At 42.0% G+C, this 22457-nt stretch overlaps 1 protein-coding gene and 1 non-coding gene across 2 annotated transcripts in view; both read right to left on the minus strand.

Moving 5' to 3' along the window:
* The window catches only part of RNF43 (ring finger protein 43), a 91737-nt gene that overhangs the window by 62068 nt on the left and 7212 nt on the right, over positions 1-22457 (minus strand). The gene's annotated exons all lie outside the window — the stretch shown is intronic.
* LOC137146677 (U4 spliceosomal RNA) lies at positions 13053-13121 on the minus strand. The gene has a single exon (XR_010918012.1). It is a non-coding gene; the product is annotated as a U4 spliceosomal RNA (small nuclear RNA).

The raw sequence follows: 22457 nt of genomic DNA on the forward strand, positions 1-22457 counted from the left end.
ATATAAAATCAGTTCCTCCTACACGTACCTGCCAAGACCTGAGTTCAGGCCCTCGGGGCTCCGCATTTCCCATGGACACCTAGGAAGCTGAAGGAATGAAGGGAATGTAGCTCCTGGCTCCTTTAGGTGTTGAGCTCATCAGCTACCGCAGGGACACAGAGAACCAGATGCTGGGGCTCTAGTCCTGGCTCAGCAGCCTTTTACTCCTTTCACTCTTTCAAAGGTCGTGTCCTCACACAAAGTTGCACCAATTGAACTAAAAGTGTTTTTGTAACCGGCTGCAGATTCCTGTGTCAGTGGACAAGGTGGGGGAGGTAATATCTTTTACTGGACCAAATTCTTTTAGCAAAAAAGACACACTTTCAAGCTACACAGAGCTCTGCTTCAGGTCTGGGAAAGGCACTCAGAGTGTCATAACTAAATACAAGATGGAACAGTTCGTTCAGCATAAGTAGTTAACACATATTCTGGGGGTATGTCTACGCTGCCAGTGGCATTGTTGGCAGTGCAGGATCGATTCTGCAGGATTGATTGAGTGGCAGTGGAGATCTGCTCAATCGATCCCAGAAGTTGATGCTATTAATCTGACCCTGCAAGATGCCCCTGCGTCAATGGAAGGGCTTTTCCAGTTGGCGCAGTGCAGTGGGGATGCCGTGGTAAGCAGAAGTTAGTAAGTAGACGGGAGATATGCAAGCTACTCTACGTAGCTTGTGTATCTCCCATCAACTGCTGCCGAAATCCACCGGCAGTGTAGACCAGGCCTAAGAGAGGTGAAGTGTCCCATTAGCATCTCTCCAGTTAGAGGACTAAAAAAAGGGGGTAGGGATTTATGGGTTACAGATCGTTGTAATAAAACAATCTACTGTCTTTATTAAAACCATGATTTTTAGTGCCTAGCCAAGTTATGAATTTCAGCTCCCAGGCTTGACTTTTGAAGATGTTGTGCAGGTTTTCTTTGAGGATGGGGACTGAGAGGTCAGGTATGGAGTGATTGTTCTGTGAAAAGTGTTTGCCCAGGGTTGATAAGGTGTTTTATCATTTTTCTGTGAGTTCATTTAAGAGCAGAGTGATTATCTTGTTTTCCCCCCATAGTTTTTATAGGGGCATTTAGTACTCTGGATATTGTGAAAACCATGGATCTTGAAAGATGTGTTGTACTGGATATTGACCCTCGCCACAGTGGAGATATGTCTGCAGGTTTTGCATCTGTTCGCATCGGGCAGGGACTGGTGCTGCTTTGAGTGGTGGGTCATGGTCTGTGTGAAGCTTGCTTCCGATGAGTTTGGTGAGGTTGGGGGGTGTTTGAAGGCCAGGAGAGGTTGAGAAGGATTTATTTCAGGATGTGATCCCCATCAAGTATGGTTTGTAATTGATTAATGATAACCCATATGGGTTCCAGTGTGGGGTGGCAGGTCACAAATAGGGGTGTGCAGTTGGAGGGTGGTTTTTTTTTCCTGTATTGAAGCAATTCTTTCGGGGCATTTGGTTGGCCTGTTCCACGATGCAATTTGCTTCTCTGATGGAGTGTCCTTATTTGATGAAGATTTTAAGTATGTTAAGGTATGTATCCCAGACTTTCTATTCAGAGCACATTCTGTGGTATCTGAGTGCCTGGCTGTAGATAACACATCTTGGGTTGGTACTGGATCTGTGAAGGTCAATGTGCTGATCCATGGGTTTCTTGTATACAGTTCTGTGTAGGGTTCAATTGCTGAAGCTCATTGTATTGTCCAGGAAGTTGATGCTGGTGCGGGAGTGTTCTAGAGAGTTTGATGGATGGGTGGTGGTTGTTGAAGTTGTGTGGTGGAAATCTATGGGGGATTTTAGGGCATTTGTCTAGAGGATGAAAACATCAAAGTATCTCAGGTATATCATTGGGTTCGTGGTGCATTTGCCCAGTAATTCTTCCTCAAGGTGGCCCACGAAGAGGATGGCATATCGGGAAGGCATCCTAGTACCCATAGCTGTTCCCATTGTTTGGATAAAGTGTTTGTTGTTGAATGTAAAATTATTGTGCATTAGGAGGAAATGAATGAATTTGGTGATGTGTTTGGGGTGGATATCTGAGCGTTGTCCACTGTCTTGTAGATATTTGAGGCAGACAGTGATTCCTTCATTGTGAGGGATGTTGGTGTATAGGGAAGTGACATCCATGATAGGGTGAGGGAGGTTGTTCTTGTTACACAGTTTCTAGAGGAAGTTGACTGTGTGCTAGAGGAAACTGGCCCTTTGTGTGGTGAGTGGTTTGAGGATGGTTTCTATGAGTCCCAATATTCCTGCAGTAGGAGTGCCATGACCAGATATGATATGTCTGTCTGGGTTCCCTTGTTTCTGTATCTTGGGAAGCATAAAGATCCCTAGGGTGGGTTCATGGGGAATGGGGCTGTAGAGTTTCTCTATGAGTTATTTGAGGAAGGATTTGATGATATCCTTCAATTCCTGGGTGAATTGTGGTATGGGGTGTTCTTTGAGTTCTTTATAGTAGGTGATGTTGGAGAGTTGGCCTCACTGACATAGTTATCATGGTTGAGAATGTCAATGGCACCCCCTTTGTCTGCTGGTTTGATCACTATCTGGTTGTTGGATTTCAGGGACTGTTTAGCTGTCCTCTCGGTAGTGGAGAGATTGTTGAGGATGTGATGTTTGTTAAGGATTTCACAGTCATTTTTTCCCCTCAAGCAATCAATGTAATGATCAAGTGCGTGGTTTTGTCCACTATGGGGGTCTAGTCAGATGCTGCTTTTTTTTTTTTTTTTTTTTAAACTCTCGGTGGGGATGTGGTAGTTGTGGGCAGTGGTGTCATTGTCATGAAAGAATTATTTAAGGTGGAGTCAGTGAAAGAATTCTTGTAGCTCCTTAAGTCTATCACTATAAGGCAAGTTTTCTAATACTTTAATCATTCTCATGGCTTTTCTCTGAACCCTTTTCAATTTATCAGCGTCCTTCATGAGTTATGGACACCAGAACTGGACACAGTATTCCAGCAGCAGTCAGTGCCAAATACAGAGGTAAAATAAGCTCTGTACTCCTGTTTGAGATTCCCCTGCTTATGCATCCAAGGGTCGCATTAGTCCTTTTGACCAGAGAGGTTGCAATGGGAACTCATATTCAGCTGATTATCCACAATCAGCCCCAGACCTTTTTCCGAGTCACTGCTTCCCAGGACAGAGTCCCCCATCCTGCGAGTATGAACGACATTCTTTGTGTCCAGCTGTGCACATTTACATTTATCCATATTAAAATGCCTATTGTTTGCTTGAGTCTAGCTTACCAAGCCATCCAGATTGCTTTGAATCAATGACCTGTCCTCTTCATTACTTACCACTCCCCCATTTTTGTGTCATCTGCAAACCTTACCAGTGATGACTTTATGTTTTCTTCCAGGTGATTAATAAAAATGTTAAAAGCCTAGGACCAAGAACTGATCCCTGTGGGACTCCACTGGAAACACTGGTTCAATGATGATTCCCCGTTTACAATTTCATTTTGAGACCTATAAGCACAGCATCTGCACAATCTGCTGTGAGCAGTATCCCATTTTGGCATCTCCAGTGGGTGGAGGTTGGCTTATGGGAAGTGCTTGGAAGAGCATCATCACCACTTTTTCTTGTTCCATTTGAGCCCTGTCTAGAGTACATGGCTGAGTCTCCCCAGGGGAAAGGATGCCAAAAGTGTAAGGGGTCCCACTGCTAGTGGCTATCTTCATCTGAAATTCCTTCTTGTGGCTCAGCTCAGCAGACTATGATGCTACACAGAGGGATCTCTGATGTCCTTCTTGGCAGAACAGGGAACACTGCTGAGCTTGTCTGTGTTGTATCTGGGCCCTTCCAACATCATCAGCGTCTATGGTTGTGCTTTAGAAACTTGTGCTTGTTAGAGACTCCCCCCCCCCCCCCCAAAAAAAAAAAAAAAATCCCTTGGAAAAGTGCACAGAACTTATTTCACACACAAGGGACAGCTGCAAGATGTCAGACTTACTCCATTTCCTGGAAAATAGTTATCAAGAGGAACCTCCAGTCAATGAAATGAGACTGTAAAGTCCACTGCAAACAGCGTACTTGGGGAACAGCTGCACCATATGTCAGAAAAGTACATAAGTTTGCATGTACCAAAGTAAATACCTATGTAAAACTTTGTTGTCACCGGTTTGGTACTGTTATTCGCAAACACCAGGAGAGGAGAATCTTTATCCAAATTCAGCTGGCTTTCCCTATCAACAGTTCCCCCAAAGGAGCCTCGTCTAATGTGCATTTACACTGCTCAGCACACCGTGGTCTGGGTCTATTGCTGCAGAAGCACTGCTCTCACAGTTTCCATTTTGTTGTTAGAAATTGGTGCAGCCCTTGGGAATGCACGGATAAATCATTAACAAGCACTTATTGTTCACAGGTATTTCTGGCAATAGACCATTGAGGTCAACTTGGACAAACTGTCACGGTTTAGTGGGGGTGGCTTTTTCCTCACAGGAGCATTCTGATTCTTGTCTAGCAGCTTAAAAACAACAGTCTGGAAGCAGGCTATGCTGCTCAGTCAGTATACATGAACGGATGTCACAGCCAGTTCTCCACGCCCCTGGGGTCCCTATACTTTCTTCCCTAGACTGTGATCTCTCTGGGGCAAGGACTGTTTCTTTTAGGTCTGTAAAGTGTCCAGCAAACTTTGGGCACTAGCTATACATTAAACAATCGTAATAAAGTGCATCCTTGGCAATGGATGTAGAGTGAGAACACAAACAATATCTTCCACCCTGTCTACCGAGAAAAACATTCACGAGGAGAGGCTGAGGGAACTCAGCTTATTTAGTCTGCAGAAGAGAAGAGTGAGAGGGGATTTGGTAGCAGCCTTCAACTATCTGACGAGGGGTTCCAGGGAGGATGGAGCTAGGCTGTTCTCAGTGGCAGTAGATGACAGAACAAGGAGCAATGGTCTCAAGTTGCAATAGGGGAGGGTCTAGTTGAATATTAGGAAAAAAACTTTTTCACTAGGAGGGTGGCGAAGCACTGGAATAGGTTACCTAGGGAGATGGTGGAATCTCCATCCTTAGAGGTTTTCAAGGCCTAGCTTGAAAAAGCCCTGGCAGGGATAATTTAGTTGGGGTTGCCCCTGCTTTGAGCAGGGGGTTGGATTACATGACCTCCTGAGGTCCTTTCCAACTCTAATATTCTATGATTTGCAAACTGCATCATTACATGGATCATATAAATCACATACAGTACTAGAGGGCTAACTGGATTGTCCTAAAGTGGTTGTTTCTCGGGCGTCACCAATCCCCCATTTGTTCCACCCACCCATCCATTCATCCCAAAACAGACGGCCCATTTCCTAATTATACAGCTGCAATGCAACACAACGTGCCTGCATCTGTGTGCACCGTGCTGGATTGGTGAATTGATATTCTGATAGGTTAAGCAGTCATCTTTACAGGAATCCAACTGCGTGACTCTCAGGGCACGTCTACACTGCCGGCAAAATTTGGCAGAAGTTGACAGGAGTTACGCAAGCTACTCTGCATAGCTTGCGTAACTCCTGTCGACTTCGTAATTTCCCTTTAGTGCACCATCTCCACTGTGCTGCACTGATGGGAAATGCGTTCCTGTCGACACAGCGCTATGCTTTTTTTTGGAGGTGGTTTTTAATAGATAAACTTCCGGATCGACTGAGCATCTCTCTACTGCCGCTCAATCGATCTGGAAAAATTGATCTGACAGTGGCAAATTTGTCACTGTCAGTGTGTACATAGCTTCAGAGAGTTTGGTACTCTGTATATCAATAAATAGCATTGTATAGTATTTTAAGAGCTTCTACGCTGCCACACATTCTATAGCTCTGTGGTTGAGTATTTATTCCTGTTGGCATTTAATGTCCTGCTTTTACGTTCAACTGTCCACCTATCTCTGATGCTGTCTAGTTGTTATAAAACAAATGCCAAGTGGCACTTCCAGAGCATCGCATGTGGCAAACTCTTGGGTTATGTGAATGGGGTCATTTTACAACTACACAACTGCCTCAAAGGTGTATTCTGTTCATTGTACAGAAAGTCCCCAAGTAGAAGGACAAACATGGAGGCCGATTTTTGCAAAATCCAAATGCTTACAAATGAGCCAAGTGTCTCAGATGGCAGTATTATCAGCCAGCACCAATTTCCTCTGTTTGGGATTCTGGCCCAGCTTTCTACTGGGGAAAATGTCATTTACTGCTGCTTGGCTTTTGAAGCCAGCTTTCCTGAGCAAAGGAAGGCCCTTTTCAAACTCATCTGCTACTCGGGACACTTATGGAAGCCAACAAAACCAGCTAGGTGAGTAAGTCCAACTCTTAAATAAAAGAATCTGCTCTTCTCTAAAAAGTGTTGGCTGCATCATCAGAGAGCCAATGGAAGACATTTGTATCACAAAGGCAAGTGAAAGCTGCCTTGCTACCATCTGACTGTGCTAATCCTGTGGCAGGCTACCAGCATCACCATACAATGGGGTGGTTCATTGCAAAGGAACGTCCAGCTGAGAGACATCCACCAGCCTGCTGGGAACAGAAGGAACAAAGGAATGTATCCAGTCCAGGAAGGTGAGGGCTTCCTCCTCCTCTCCCCATAGAGACCTTCCCTTTCCTGCCTCTTTGGCTGAATGTTGCTGTTCTCTGTGTTGACAGTGATGGGTCTGCAGGACTTTGAGGGCCCTCGTGACAGAGTCCCAGATGCCATCTATGCTGTAGTGGTGGCTGAGCGCTTGCCTTTCATGCCTTCTCCAGTTCCATTCCAGAACCTCACATAACTCTTCCGTCCCTTCAAACCCCCGCTTATACCCAACGACATTCTTCAGGATGAACAGCAGTTGATTATAAAAATCAATTTTCATAATTATAATTTCTTTTATTAATAAAAATTCTTTGCAGGGCGTGAACAGCAGGAGAAAGAAAGGACTTTTTGAATGGCAAGCTAGTTGGAAACCCCCCGGGGGAAAGAATCTGATACCTTGTCTTTGAGAGGAGAGGCCTGTCTGTACAGGCTGCTGGAGCTGCAGGCCTGGGAGAGCTGTGTGTGCGTGTGCATGGCTGATGGCAACAGCATCTTGCCTCTTGCCTTCTCCCTGACAACAGAGGTGTCCCAGGGTGAACAAGATTTATTAAAAACATGCAGTTTCCAATCAAAGCACATCAAATGGCCACATTTCCACAGCCCAGAGAATTATCCATTCCCACCCCCACACGCAACTCAGACAAACCCCCTCAAGCTCTCAGGCATCCTCCTGACAATCCCCCACCACAGCACTGCACACCCTGTCCCATACAGCTTTATATGCCTGCCCCTGAGAGCACCCCACCCCTGAGCCTCATGTACCCAAGGAGAAACCTTGCCCCCTGCAGCCCCACACTTGTCCAAGCCAAAATCTTTCCTTACATCTTCCCATAGCTGCCCCTGAGGGAATCCTACATCGGCTGCCCAACAGCCTAGTATGCCTGCTCCTCAGCTTGTCAGCTTGAACCTGGCACGACTACGCTGACCGGGGAACCTCTCAGACTCTCAGACCCAGCCAAAGAGAAGAATGCAGGATATCACCTAGCCCAGCCATTCTGGCAGACCACATGTATTAAACAGTGATCGTGAAGGTCAATGCTTTTATAGCCCTTCCAGCAACCTGCAGGCAGCGAGGCTGGTGATCACTAGTTAACCCATTTCCCTTTGAACCAGTCTTGAACCTAGGCCCCAGAAAAACGATAGGGTGCCATCACCAGAGATATTCCAATCCCCCCAGATCTACCTATTCCCCATCTAGATGTTCTGTCTCCCTCACACACTCCTAAACTGAGGACTGAAAAAAATCAAAATAAAATATTTGATAGACTTTATTTGCAATTATATCACTTGTAACTTTCTTCCCACAGAAGATTTTTCCAAATGAATGCCACAACCACATTGAGTAAGCACCCTGGAATGATGTTTCTGCTAAAATAATCAGCAGTGAAACATCAAGAGATCTTCATTAGGCTTCAGAATTAACACACCAATGAAAGGAATACACACCTTTCAGAGCTCATTTCATTTTGCAGATTCAGACAGCACTGATTCAGTTCACATTCAAAAGGTTTACATGACTACCAGAAGCTAGGTTTTTAAATGAAAGCATACATTTCTCAGAAAATATTACACACAAAATCCAACAGGAAAACAGAAATCTTTTTGAGTGCATGAAAATTCTGCATATGAAGATTTCACGTGTCCTGAGTTATGGATAACTGTAGCATCACGTGTTCCAGGTCCCATATGCCCCTTCGGTCTCAAGCACTAAATGGAAGTCCCAAAATGGGCTCTCTTTAAATCACACCCCCCACACACTCTTAACCGTTGTGTTCATTGATCAGCTGTGTCACTGTGCTATAATAGCATCTACTCTCTGGGCCCAACCTTCCACATTGTTCTGATATTCTCAGTTCCTCCCAGCCAGCAAGAAGCAAATGCAGATCCAGGTTGGAAGATGTTTCTGGATCACAGAAGTGGGTGCAAGCAGGTGCTATGCCTCTTGGAGGTGCAGGCATGGTCTTTAAGCCACTTTTATTCCCTCCTAATTCTGGGTTATTCCAGGAGCTGTGTGACCCCCAAAGGAAATTAGCAACCTCTGCAGGGCTGCCTAAATTACAGCAAATGATCCCTGGCTGCAAGTTGTGGCAGCACTGTCTGAAATCACTGCACTGGTACGCACTGGATTTCCACCAGCCCCAATACACCTCTCTCTACACCAAAGCATGTTATGCAGTTCCTGCAGCAGGGCATTCTCCCCCAGCCAACGAAGGGGGTTTATGGCACCACTGCAGAGCATGCAGGGCCAGGCCAGTGGGAGAGAACTCCTCCCTGTTTGTGAGGCTGTATTCTTCACCCCACAGTTCTCTAGGCAATTGAACTCTCCCTATATTCTGGTTCAAGCATACTGAGAACTGGCCAAGGAGTTCTCTGCTCCTGCCTGGAGCCCAGGGGGCTGTAGTAGATTGCACTAGAACATCTTTGTTTTTCAACCCTTACATCCTAATCCAGAGCATCACACCCAGACTCTTTTAATGGTATCTCACTGGCATTGCAGATACGGCTGGCACATAAAGTAATGGAGGTGCAGGGTTCGTACTCTCTCTCCACACTGTGTAGCTCATCCTCATCTGCACCGACAGTCCACTTCTGAGAATCCTCTTGACATGTGTCTGTTTTGCCTTTTGGATCGTAATTTCTATCGCTCATTATGACTTCAGCATGAGCCCAGTTATCTCTGGCAGCACAAAGCAACCCTAGAGTCAGCATATGCTGACTGAGGTATCACCAGGTGACATAGATGCTTCTATCCCCTTCTGGCCAAGGAAAAATCAGGGTGCCAGAGTGCCCCTGCGCCCAAGTGATCGTTACCATAACAGCCCCTCGGATCTTTGGTAGCTGGCACATACAGTAAATTAGAGGAGCTTCAAGCTACTCTGCTTCCTGCCAGGAACCAGTCCAGCAGCCAGATGGCCCAGGACTGGGGCAGGATGCAAAGGGCACCTTTATGTCCCTCCCCCCAAACTGCTTCGCAGTTGCAGTGCAGCCCCTAGTTCTTGCTTGTTCCCCTCACTCCTGGAATCTATTACTCCAGTACATTAATATTCTTCAGCCTCTCTTTCAGAACTTCAGCTGCTGCCTTGCTTTGAAGGCTAGACCTACACAACAGCCTATTTGTGTCTATGTGTAGAGATTGGGGGGGCTGGAGTGGATCAGGACTTTGAGGGAGCTAAGCAGGATATGTGAGGGATTGGGTCAGAACTATGTTAAGGACTGTAAAAAGGAAGGGGACGTGCAAAGAGCATAGAAAAGGCCTGATTAGAGCATGACAGGAACTGGGAAGGAAGTGCAAGGTGCGGAGAAGCAGGGAGGACAAATGGTGTTTTGGAGAATAGATCCTGGACTCTGGGGAGTTCCTCTGGGGAAGAATTGAGTAAATGAGTCAGAGCTCATGGTATCTAAAGCTCAGGAAAATGGTTGCTGGTGTGAAAGGACATCAAGGGGAAACTGGGTAGATGGCATATTGTCTGCATGTGAAATTCAACCATAACAAGAGGAAACATGTTGCCTGCTTAATACTTTTATTAACATTTGCAGAGATTAGGAGCTAGAGACATCTGATCAGTACCTTATTCTATACCAGCATACCTGATTCTAGCCCTGCCTCTATGCCTGGCCCTGGGCTACTCACTTACGTCAACATTTTTCAATCCATGTTAGATATTCAAAGGCAATGCAGAATACCCACATCAACCACTGCTTGCTCAGCTCTTCTGAAAATCAGACCACTCTATTAGATTCCAAATGTAGATTTAAGTGCTTGACTGTACGCTCTCATGGTTGAAATTTGACCGTAAACTTTTTGTGCTTCAAATTCTGCACCTCTAAAATGAACATAACACCTACAAGCCTATCACACAGACATGCTGTGAAAATTAATCAGATCGCTTGGTCACTTGCCTTTGCCAATGCCTGACAGGGATTACGGCCTGGATAAAAGCTAGCTGGTTGAAGTCTGTTCAGATAAGAGTGAGATGATACTGCTGGGCATGGGGAAACAATGAGAGGAAAGAGCAGAGATGTTATCTTCCCTGATCACTGAGGCTTAGCTTCCCTTTTGTAACTCAAGTTTGCAACTGAGGGTATGTTTACACTGCAATTAAAAACCCATGGCTGGCCTATGCCAGCTGACTCAGGCTAAGGAGCTTAGGCTAAGAGGCTGTTTAATTGGGGTGTAGATTTTTGGGCTCTTGCTGGACCCCAAACTCTGGGACCCTGCGCGGTGGGAGGGTCCCCCTGCCGCTTAGCCTGAGACCTATGAGCCCAAGTCAGCTGCCATGGGGCAGCCACAGGTGTCTAATTGCAGTTTAGACTTACCCCTAGAGGTCTCATCTAATTCTAGGCTGCTATCTGAACTGCCAGATAGCAGCAGTGGCCAAGAGTATGTATATCTTTGTTGAGCTACGAGCTTTACTAACACCTGCAGATTCCACCATGGTTAACTAGGCATTTGCTGGATCACTGCAATGTGTTCTACTTAGACTTACACCTGAAATCTTTAAGATGATGGAGAATGTGACCACACACTTGCTTGGCATTGCTTATCACAAATAGCAATGCTTATCACAGACAGCATATTAGTTTGGCTCCCGGTATGGCACTGACTTCCCATTGGTTTCAAGATGTCACTCAAGGTGTTGGGTTTTACCTGTAACTCCCTTAATGGTTTAAGCCCTGCCTATCCCCAAGACCCTCTTTTCATGTTGTTCTTCAACAGTTGAAATGAGGCAGGAACACTGAGAAAACAATGCCTACATTTAAACTCCTGGGACCTGGGTGTTCTCAGGAGAGGGGCTTTTAGACTGCACTCAGTTCCGACCTCTGAGTCTGATGGTGTTGACCTTTCAGACACACTACAAGGCCTACATTAGAGGGTTAAGTTGGGAAAGCCTGAGTCTTTTTTCAATTTGGTGGATTGTGAAGTCTTGTTTGCTTGCTTGCAGTATTAATTTGATTAGCGTTTTTTGTTTGGTTTTTTAACACCACTCCTTTTTTGGTTTGTGTGGGAAACGGTTAACCTGATTTTTATAGGGCTGATTTACTATAGGCTTGCCAATGATCTGACTAGAAGATAATTAGGTTCTTGTTTCAAAATCAGGCTACAGAATTAAGAATTAAATGTAGAGAGTTCAATATTTTGTAAGAACCCTCGGGGTGCACAGCAAGGACACTCATACTGAGGACAAAGCCAGGCTTTAGAGATTTTTATTAAAGGAAAAGGTTATCAAAACTCCAAACCACAGATTAAAAAAAAAGTAGTACAATTCTATAAGTACCTGTGGTACCATCCCTTACAAAAGCTACTTAGACTAGCATACTCATACCCTTCCTTGGGGACCTGGCAGTCAGAGACAAAGGACCAGCCTTGTCTCTGGCATGCTAATTGAGTTCGATCCAGGTTCCTCAATCCTGAGATGGTGGAGGTCAGGTCAAGTGTTGAGTAGCTAAGCTATACTGCAATAGCTAAACTAACAGCTAAAAAAAGAGAACTTGAAGCTAAAAGAAGGCCACTCCACATGGTGGTTTGACCTCTCATAGGGTGTTGGTACTATCCACAATATTCATGGCAGTACTCAGCCTTCCATGTCCAAATCTTATTTCCTCATGCACATAAATCTTAGAGTTCACCTACTCTATAGGCTAGCATATTTTTACATATTAATAACATAGTCATACATATTAATGCCAATTATCTCATTCTCGAAACTGTTATCTTTGGCCTGTACTTCCCTGTTCTTGTGGTGTACCTTCGGGCATGTCTCAGAATTTTGGTAAACGCATTCAGTTCTCCAAAGTAAAAAGGGGTAACCAGCAGGCCATTTATCTATGCCAAAGGTTACAAACACTCATGCTAACTTGCTTTAACGAACCATACAGGACACAGGCCTGTACGTTGCTTGCATTACAGCCAAATATAATGAAGTAATGTCTACTGAAATTATTCAATACAAAAATATAAGCCAAAATAATATAATCATTTAAACCAATAAAGAAAAACAGATTAAATAATATAGCAGGCTAGCCCCATGGGCTACAGCACCTAGGGATATAATAAATGAGAAAAACAAACATTGGGAAATCAGTTACTAGGAAAGGCAATCATTGCAAAGGGTCAATAAACATACAAGCTTTCCTTCTGACAAAGGACTGAGAGGAATGGAAAAAACAGTAAAATAGGAAGATAAACCAAAACAGGTCAGTCTTCAGGCAGAGTCCCAGGTTACAAATGAATGATCTCTCTTTACTGAGCTCCGCTTTGCAAATTTACTTGAAATTCTGTTGAACAATTTCCTGAACTTACTACCTCTTGGCATAAGCAACACCATTAACTACCAAAATCTAAAAATGAAAGCAAGACTAGTTCAAACCTCTGAGGTTACTCTCCATGAAGAAATCAGGTTTAGACTGGCTGGATCTGCATGAATGGGCCTTTCTTTGTTTTAAATTAAGTCTCTAATCCTTAGGGTTGCCATCAAAACACCGCAATTTCACCTAGCAATAATCATGCCTCAGTTGAACGTCACAGGCTATAATACTGCCACTGCACATGTGCAATGAAAGTAACCAGTAGAGTACAGTATATCTGCTACAATAGTTCTGACACCTGTGAAGTGTCCCTATTCATTTCAAGGAACTGATAATGCTAAAGTCTAATGATGATCATTCAAAAGGGCAGTACTGTATTGTTAAATCTTACATTGCTGATCAAAGCAAGAAAGAAAGGACAGGGAAGATGATATGATGAGGCTATCTCAGGAGCTGAATTTCACTCTGACATTTCAAGTAGGAGTTTTTTTGTGGGCAGTGCTTTGGAGAATTCTTCTCTTTCCCCCAGTTTGACCCCAGCAAAAATGGACGGGCTTCTCTAGAGCTGGGTGAACCACTCATCTCATGAATGGAACAGACTTTGATTTTTACAAATCCGTTATTTGCGATATTCAACAAACTCTTGATACCAACATTTTTCAGCTGACTGGATGAAAAGTGAAACTTTATAAAACAGGAGTGAACCCTTCCAGCCTGAACAGCATAGATACAGATATTGGCATGAAGACCACCCATTCCTCAAACATCTGTATGAACAAAATCCCATTCATAGAAATATCTACAGAAAAGCATGGGGGTAGGGGACACCAGATAAAAAGCTGTTCAGAATTTGATTGTGAATATTCACAGATAGGGTTGTGTAGTACTCACCCAGGTCTGGTCTTCTCAGCAGACTATAATCATTAAAATGGAAAACTGAAATGCTGTAGTCTACAATTACCAAACTAAATGGAGAAGTCAATCAAATGGGGATGTTTAGACTGCTCATGTAGGTCTAGCAGCACAAGATAAAAAGTTCCTCCAAGTTCATACAACCATTCTTATCAGTTCTCAAAAAAAGTAAATCATTGCTGAGATAGTCAGCAGATTACACGGATTGGTGAATTGATAAAGTTGAAGACAGGACACAGATTCTGAGTAATTTCTGGTAAACTGGGCACAAACAAACATGCATTTTAATATGGCCAAATGCAAAGCCATCTATATAGGAACAAAGAATGTAGGTCACGCATTTGTATAACTGTAGTGCACAGGACCTCGAGTCATGGACCAGGACCTCATTGTGCTAGGCACAGTACAAACACAGAACAAAAACAGTACCTGTCCCAAAGAACTTCCAATCTACATATAAAGCAAGAGATAATAGATGGATACAGACAGACTAATGGGGGAGTACAAGGGAACAATAAGGAAGTGAGGAAACAATGGGGGAGTACAAGGAAACTGTATTGCTCAGTATGACAGATCAGTGCTTCCTCTAGATCGGCGAGATAGTGGACTTTTATCTTGGAAAGAAGTGACTATGAAAAGGATTTGGAGTAATAGTGGATAAACAAATGATCATGCACTCCCAGTGTGATACCATGGCCAAAAGGACTAATGTAACCCTTTGATGTAACAACAAGAGACTATAAAATAGGATGAGAATATAGGCCATATAACCTATACATGGCACCATTACTGGAATACTGTGTCCAGTGCTGGTGTCCACACTTCAAAAAGAATGTGGAAAAACTGGAGTGGACTCAGAGAAAAGCCACAAGAACAACTGAGGACTGGAACGTATTCATTGTAAATCAGGAATGTCGGGCTACAGTAGACTTTAACCCTTCATCTTCTAATGATTGTAGGAGAATGAAGCTTTTTCATTTAAACAGGCAAGTGTGTAGCCATTTCTGTTGTGAAGAGTTTTCAAAATAGAAAATGATTGCTACTACGATTAGTCATGCCATTTTTCCTTTAAAAAAAAAAATCCATTCAGGATCTGGCATTTGCCAAGCTGCTGACTGACTTGTATGATCCACAGGCGATCAGACAAATTTTGAAAACTTGTTTTAAGGTCTGGTAGGCTTTTATAATGGGACATAATGGCTTCTAATGGGGCAAGGATTGGAACTTCCCACCAGGACTCTCTCACACTACCACCAAATTCATACATAACCCCCCTTGAGTTCCTCTCAAATGGACTCATGTCTCCAAAACTCAGAAACCACACAAGGACTCTTGTGGAGTTTATATGTTCCACATGGGCTCTATTGGACTTTCTAAACCCTGCATAGTCGTTGCAGTACCTTAACAATATCTCTGCCCAAAATCCACAAAAACTCTACTACCAAACATGCAAACAGAACTTCACTGACCACACAACTGCACACCCCACCCACCCAAATCCATGTTAATATACTCACTCCTGCAGAGTTTGGAAATGCACAGTTCAAGTTCCCCAAAGTGTAACTCTGCTTCTGACAGACATGAATCTGCCTTCCATCGTGGGTGCAGAGGGTGGGAGAGTCACACATACAGAATAAAAATGTCTTTGGGGACTTTTCCACACTTTCTAGCCTTGGATTTCTTGTCACTTAACTGAGTATTTCTCTAGTTTCCAATGTTTGTTTTTTATAACATCACTTTTCTTTTTTGTTTTATTAATAGATATGAAGATTTTAAAGCCCAAAGGAACCATTATGATAAGCAAGTCTAAGCTCTTGTATAACACAAGACAGAGAATTTTACCATTTGATTCTTACAATAAGCCTGGAACTTCTGATTGAAGTACAGCATATCTTTTAGAAAGACAGCCACATTTGATTTGAAGATTTCAAGTGATGGAGAACTCACCACAACCAGAACTACATTGTTCCAACAGTTAATTGTCCTCATTGTTTAAAACGTGCACTTTATTTCTAATCTGAATTTGACTAGCTTCAGCATCCTGCCATTAGGCCTTGTTCTGCCTTTGTTTGCTAGATTAAAGAGCCTTCTATTAGAAATCTTTTCCTTGTGTAGGTTCTCACAGATCAAGTCACTTAACCATCTCTTTCATGAACTAAATAGATTGCGCTTCTTTAGTCTCACTAAAACAGATTTTCCAGACTTTGAAAATGGTTCAGAAAAAAGCTTCAACGATTCAGTTGTTCAACATTATTTTTAAAGTGTTGATATCAGTAATGCCATATAAAGTGGTAATAACACCTCCCTACTTTATATTCCCATCCAAAGATAATGTTAGCTCTCTGAGCTACCACACTGCACTAGGAACTCACTTTCACTTGGTTATCCACCAGGACTCCTAAGTCTCTTTAAGTCACTGCTTTCCAAAATAAGTCTCCATCATGTAAGTGTTTCCTGAATCTTACCGACATAAATTTATAACCTTAATTACCTTAAACACAATTCTGTCTGGAAATTAAAGTCACTCATTTGTGCAAGGACATGGAAATGCAGCTCTTCTATGGTCTCAAACAGCTACATGGTTCTCAAACAGCAAACTACATACTTTGGATGTGGGATTGGTTTCTGTTTGCTAACAAAAGTGAGACCACAGAATACAGCCACAGTTTAAATATATCACTGGGCTATTCTGGGTGCAGAAAACGCCAACTAGAATTTGTCCATTCCACAAATGGAGAGAAAATTCTGGACACTTACACAGTATGAAATATTTGGAGTCTTTTCGGGAAAGGCTGACAAGTAACCGAAGGTCAACCTGCCAGAGCATTCAGAAAGTTACATTCTGTATTCCTTCATTTCCCCCCCCCCCCCCTCCCCCTTTCCTGTTTCCCTAAGATTTGTGACTCACGTTAAATTCTACAGGGGCAGAGAAGGTCCAAGTTCACTCTACTCGGATAAGACTGAGGGGTTCGGTAGTATTGTGTAGATATTATCAACAATGTTCATTATTATTCCATGGACTTACTATTATTTGCTGAGTATGGTGTGCTCAGTGCTGTACTGTACCAGAGAGAATATGGCCTCTACTCCCTGAAGTTTAACATCTATTTAAAAAAACTCCCAGATATATTCACTGATGCACACTCAAAATGCCAGGTGACTAGACAATGGTTTTACAAATGTGCATTTTAAGGAAGAATTTGAAAGAGGACAGCACAGAAGCCTGCAGCATCAGGATTGGAAGGGGTTCCATTATTTAACTGTTCAGTAGGCGTATGACCAGTTTCCATTTCTGCTAATCAGCAGTGTGAAAGTTTACTCTCTCTTGAAATGTGCATATAAGCAAGTTTCAGGGATTTTTTGCTGTCTTGGTCAAATGTAAGCCCAATGATAAGTGAGATGTCAGATCACTTAATAATATTGCCTTGACATTTAATACAGTATTAGTTTATTTCCTTTTCCTCCCTCTTCTCCTCACCAGAATTAGACAAATAGGCAGACTGAAGCAATAAAGGATATACATACGATCCATTATTTCCACTTCAGCAAATGAACGACAGGTTTGGGATCTTGTATTTCTTTGGGTGATTTCCCAAAGAGATCTTATGTTGAATTTTCTAGGCATGAATTTCTGATTCAGATTTTATTCCAAAATTACAATGATCACTGTACTGCACCTTAAATGTTGGCTATTTGGTTTTCTTCCAAATCTTTAAGATATCTAGTAAGGATAGGGCTGGCCTGTTGGGATCAATGTGGGCCCTATTCCTAGTTCAAAAACACATAAAACAATGTAAGTAAGCTACATATGGCTCTGCATAACAACAGACTGTGTAAAGGATTATTTGCCGTCTCTATCTTGTCATATAGCAATCTCTCAAAATCCTTATTCAGTCCAGTATTCTTCGTGCCTACCCTGCTCCATTATTTGGTTTTGTGCTCTTTATGGGAAAAGATGAAGCACAGAGGCTGTAGCAGTAACACAGTCCTAAGAATAATTTGCAACTGGCAGCACAAAGAGTCAAAGCTCTTTCTACAAGTGTCAGACAGCCCTGCCTCTTGCCCAAGTGACAGAGGGCTGTAAATTTCGATTCTAATGTATAAAGAGATATGTTTACTTCATACACCTGATCTCTTTCTTCCATTGTTCTTCTTCTTTTACAGGAAGTGGATAGCCTGAGAAAGGCCAGATCTCAGATGAGAAAGGTCCCTCCTCTACCTTTGTTGCCCCCACTGGATTTCAACTGGAACAAGAGAATTCTAAAACTTGAATTTTAACCTTCATTTATAGTTCCCAATTTCTTGGGAAGCACTGCTCTGCTCTAATGTAGACAAACAAAGAAATTATTTTTGTCAAAGACTGTATGGAAATAAAAGTTATTTAATGGGTTTCTGCCATGCTTATTACTGTCTTCCTCAGCCAGAATATAAAACTGGTGTGGTTTGCAGGGCCCTTTGTCTGTTTTTCCACACATGGATTTGATTCAAAATTAGTGGAGGATTGAAGTAAACAGAAGGAGGGCAATTAAACACTTGGAATGAAGGAATTCACTCTCATATCTGGTGTAACATTAAAGGTGGAAGTGATAAACCATTTATAGGAAATGTGTAATTAATTCCTTCCAGTACACAGAATTGCCTATTCTTGAAATAAAAAGGAATCTGTATTTTTCCTCCCCTCTCCATTTCACAGCCCCTGCTTAAACTGGGATCAGATCTTCTTTCTGCTTCATTTTTAAAGACCCTGGATGTGTTTTCAAAGGTTTTCTTTGTTTTTCTGATCTGTTTTAGCTCCCCCTCCCCTCCTTTCTCTCCCACAGTGATGTCCAGCCATGCAGCAGCTAGTTTATATGGGTGAATAAAAATCTTGTGAGACAGCAGTTATCAAGCTATTTCAGAAGCAGGACATCTCTGTTACATGGTTTCATGTTATTTTGAAGCAGAAAGTAACATATTTTGTGAGAGTTACAGAGAACTTAAAACTCAAACCATTTTATTTTAGATCTGAATTTCAAATGAATAGTATTTGAATGGACTCAAGATAAGCTCATCCATCCCTACTAAATTTGCTGACCACACAATTATCTGGAAAATCGAGGAGGATCTAAGCAGATTGGTTATGAAAGCAATATAAAGACTGACCAACCAGTGTAGAAAAGTATAGAAATTGTACACTGGCGGGAACAATTTAAATATTTGTACAGAGACAGACTCTGAGTTAACTGTAGGATTCTTTCGTTTGGAAAAGAGAAGTATGTGAAGCAATCAGTGATAGAGAAGGCAATTTGGGGTCTTCTATTCCCCCTTTGTGATACCGTAAGAAAAAGTGGGCATAATTTTAATACTGTAATTAAAAGGGAGAAAAGAAAAAGCTTGTTTTAAAACACACCCACCATATAATTAACCCATTGCTTCTGGATATTGATTCAATCAATTTGAACACATTGACTACAAACAGCACATTTAAACTTATAGCAATTTGCATTCTAGTGATGAAAAGTGATTTTTAATTTCAGTGTTATTAATGAGAATAGAAGAACAAACTTTACTCTCACTTATATTTACAGCCCTGCGCGAATACAAAATTTGGATCTGTATCCATCTGTGATCCGCAAAAATGGTCTGCAGATATCCGCAGATTTGCAGGGTTCTACTTACATTGGTGCTAATTCATGGAAGTCAATGGGAATTACCCAAGTATCCCAGAGGAGAAAATAGTTCAACATAAGCATTATAGTACATTGGGGTGATAATTATAAGGGCTATGAATGCTTCAGGGGAAAAAAGCAGATCCTCAGATCACCTAGGTAAAATGAAATTTCCTGTCCAAATATTCCTTACACCAGCAACACCCTAGCAAGTGTATTGTGTTTATTCAAGATTGGGTGTTTTTCTAAAAGATTTGCTCTAGGAATTATTCTGGAAAAGTTCTATGGCTTGTTATATAGGAGTCCAAGTTCTCTGCCCTATGTAATATATGAGGTAAGACACACTGATCACAATGGTCCCTTCTGGCTTTGCAATCTATGAATCTGTTGGTGGTTTTTGCCTTTACTTGCAGCCTACTGCTGGAGCCAGAAATACTAGATTGGATGGACTATTGGTCCATTTACTAATTAGACTGTACGCAATGCTGTGTTCAGTGCTTAGAGTGCAATGTGGCCCGAATCCTCTAGATCTAGGTACTACCATAATACAAATGATATGTTCCTTTCCCCTCCTCATCCCACTGCATGTCCACGCCCAGACCCAGCTCCTTCCCAGTCTCTCTTTGCAGCTTCATAGTCACACTTAGCTCCTTCCCTTCCAAACTCATCACTTTTGCTCAGCCCTGTTCATCCCTATTTACCTGTGACACTTTCTTGTTCCATTAGAACGTTGTTCATCAAAGGCTGTAATAGCATCACTTCAATCCTCTTGTTCAAAGATAATCCTAACTTCTGTCTGCCTTCCATGGGCTAAATTCAGGGTCAGAGTAAAAATGCTTCTTTTATCCAAGTCCATAAAGACATGAATGGGCTCATTCCTTTCCAAAAACTTTATGACAGGAATCTTCTACAGCCATCACAGCTGCCTGTATTCTGATTATTCACTTCCTTATCACCTTTCCAGGACTAAAACAGGCTTCAGTTCACATATAATTAATCAGAGGTTTTTGGAGCACTAAGGCCAAGAATCTAGCCATGAAAAAATCCTCACTTCTCATCCCTTTATGGAGCTCTTCTGAGCCCACCAGGAAAGTGATGTTTGGGACATGATCTAGAAGAAGAGTTTGACATAAACATGTCAGTCCGGTAAAAAACTCTTTAAAATATGTACTCTGCTAGTTAAAATTCTTGACTCAGACCATGAACAAAGTGGAAAGTGTGGGATCCTTTACATCACTCCTTGAGACAAACTTGTGTTTTTACTGTGATTTGTTTCTCATGTAAATGGAGACAGTGTGTGGTCTACACCCTTGCTGTATCTGTGTTCAGAGACTTATGCCATGTCTACATTAGAGAGCTTACAGTGGCACAGCTGTACTGATGCAGCTGTGCTGCTGTAAGATCGCTAATATAGCTGCTCTATGCTGATGATAGAGAGTGGTGGTAGCTATGTCGGTGAGAGAAGTTCTCCCACCAACACAGAACTGTGCACACTACCACTTATGGCTGCAAAACTTGTCGTTCAGGGGTGTGTTTTTTATACCCATGAGTGACACAAGTTTTGTCAGCATAAGCAGTAGTGTAGACATGTCCTTACTTTGTGGGCTGCAGACACAAAAATATCAAATGATTCCTGACTTGCACTTAATTTGTGACTCATAAATGCATTAGACCCTATCTGAAATTGACCTTCATTCTGCCAATACACACATCTTGGGCCATTTCGCATCAGTTCCTGCTGAAAATAATTTCACACCGCTCTTTGGAGATTAGGACTTTGTTAAAGATCCACTACCAGAGAAAGTAATCTGCCAGGATGTTTGGGATTGTGATGTCCTGATGCTATCTAAATCCATACAGTTTGAGGGATTATTTAAGATGCTGTGCCACTTGGTCTACAGTTTTGCTTTTAAAAACACCTAATTGATTTTAGGCTATTGTGATGTTATACTGGTTTCATAGTAGTGAATACTACAGTTAAGTCTGCAACATAAATTCATTATACATCTCTACTTTCATTCACGCATCACTTTCTCCTTTTTGGGTTGATTTTTTAAATTTTTTTTCAACCCAAAGGGAAGTGGGATTTTTAAGGAAAGTTTGAAGAAAATCTAATAGTCATTTTGGAGAGTTATAAAGGTAGGTAAACTAAATACATATTATTTATTTATAAACAGCACACTCACAAATAATTTTACAAAAGTATATTCTAATAGATGAACTTTGTAACTTCAAGCTTTGCAGGTAGCTAGATCTGAAAAGGGAAAACAGTAACTTTGCTAATTTTGAAAACGCACATGGCTCAAAATTATAAGTGATAAGATATACATGATCCAAAATTGGCTTTGGTGCATACTGTTTATGAAACTTCTATCACATTTTTAGTAACGGTCATCAGAACATAGGAATTGCCATAATGAATCAGACCCAAGGTCCATCTAATCCAGTATCCTGTCTCTGACAGTGGCCAGCCTCAGATGTTTCAGAAGAAGGTGCAAGAAACCCCACAAAACGCCAACGAAGGATAATTTGTCCCTTTGCAGGGTTCATCCTAATTTATAGAGATTGGTTGAAACCCTGAAGCAGGAGATTCTATATAATTCCATTTTTTATTTTTTTTTAAGCATTACTACTATAACTTTGGATACTCTTGTTATCCAGATAAATATCCCACCCCTTTCTGAAGCTTGTTAAATTCTTGGCTTCAGTGACATCATGTGGCAATGAGTTCCACTGCTTAATTACATGTTGTGAGAAAAAATATTTCCTTTTATCAGTTTTGAATTTACAAACTTTCTGTTTCTTTGCATGTCTCCTTGTTCATGTGTTATGGGACAGAGAGAACAGAGACTCCTGATTTACCTTTGTGATATATTTGACAACTTCTTGTCATATCTTTGGGATACCTTAATGAATTAAGTTTTAGTGTCTTTGACGTCCATTGTATTAAATAAATGTATTATTATGGGCACACAATAAGAGACCTGCACAGCCTGAAAACCTCTGGTTAGGAAAGAGAGAGA

This window comes from Emydura macquarii, unplaced genomic scaffold (assembly GCF_026122565.2).
Source record: "Emydura macquarii macquarii isolate MOO-44397 ecotype Brisbane River unplaced genomic scaffold, CSIRO-AGI_Emac_v2 contig_450, whole genome shotgun sequence".
Classification (NCBI taxonomy): domain Eukaryota; kingdom Metazoa; phylum Chordata; order Testudines; family Chelidae; genus Emydura; species Emydura macquarii.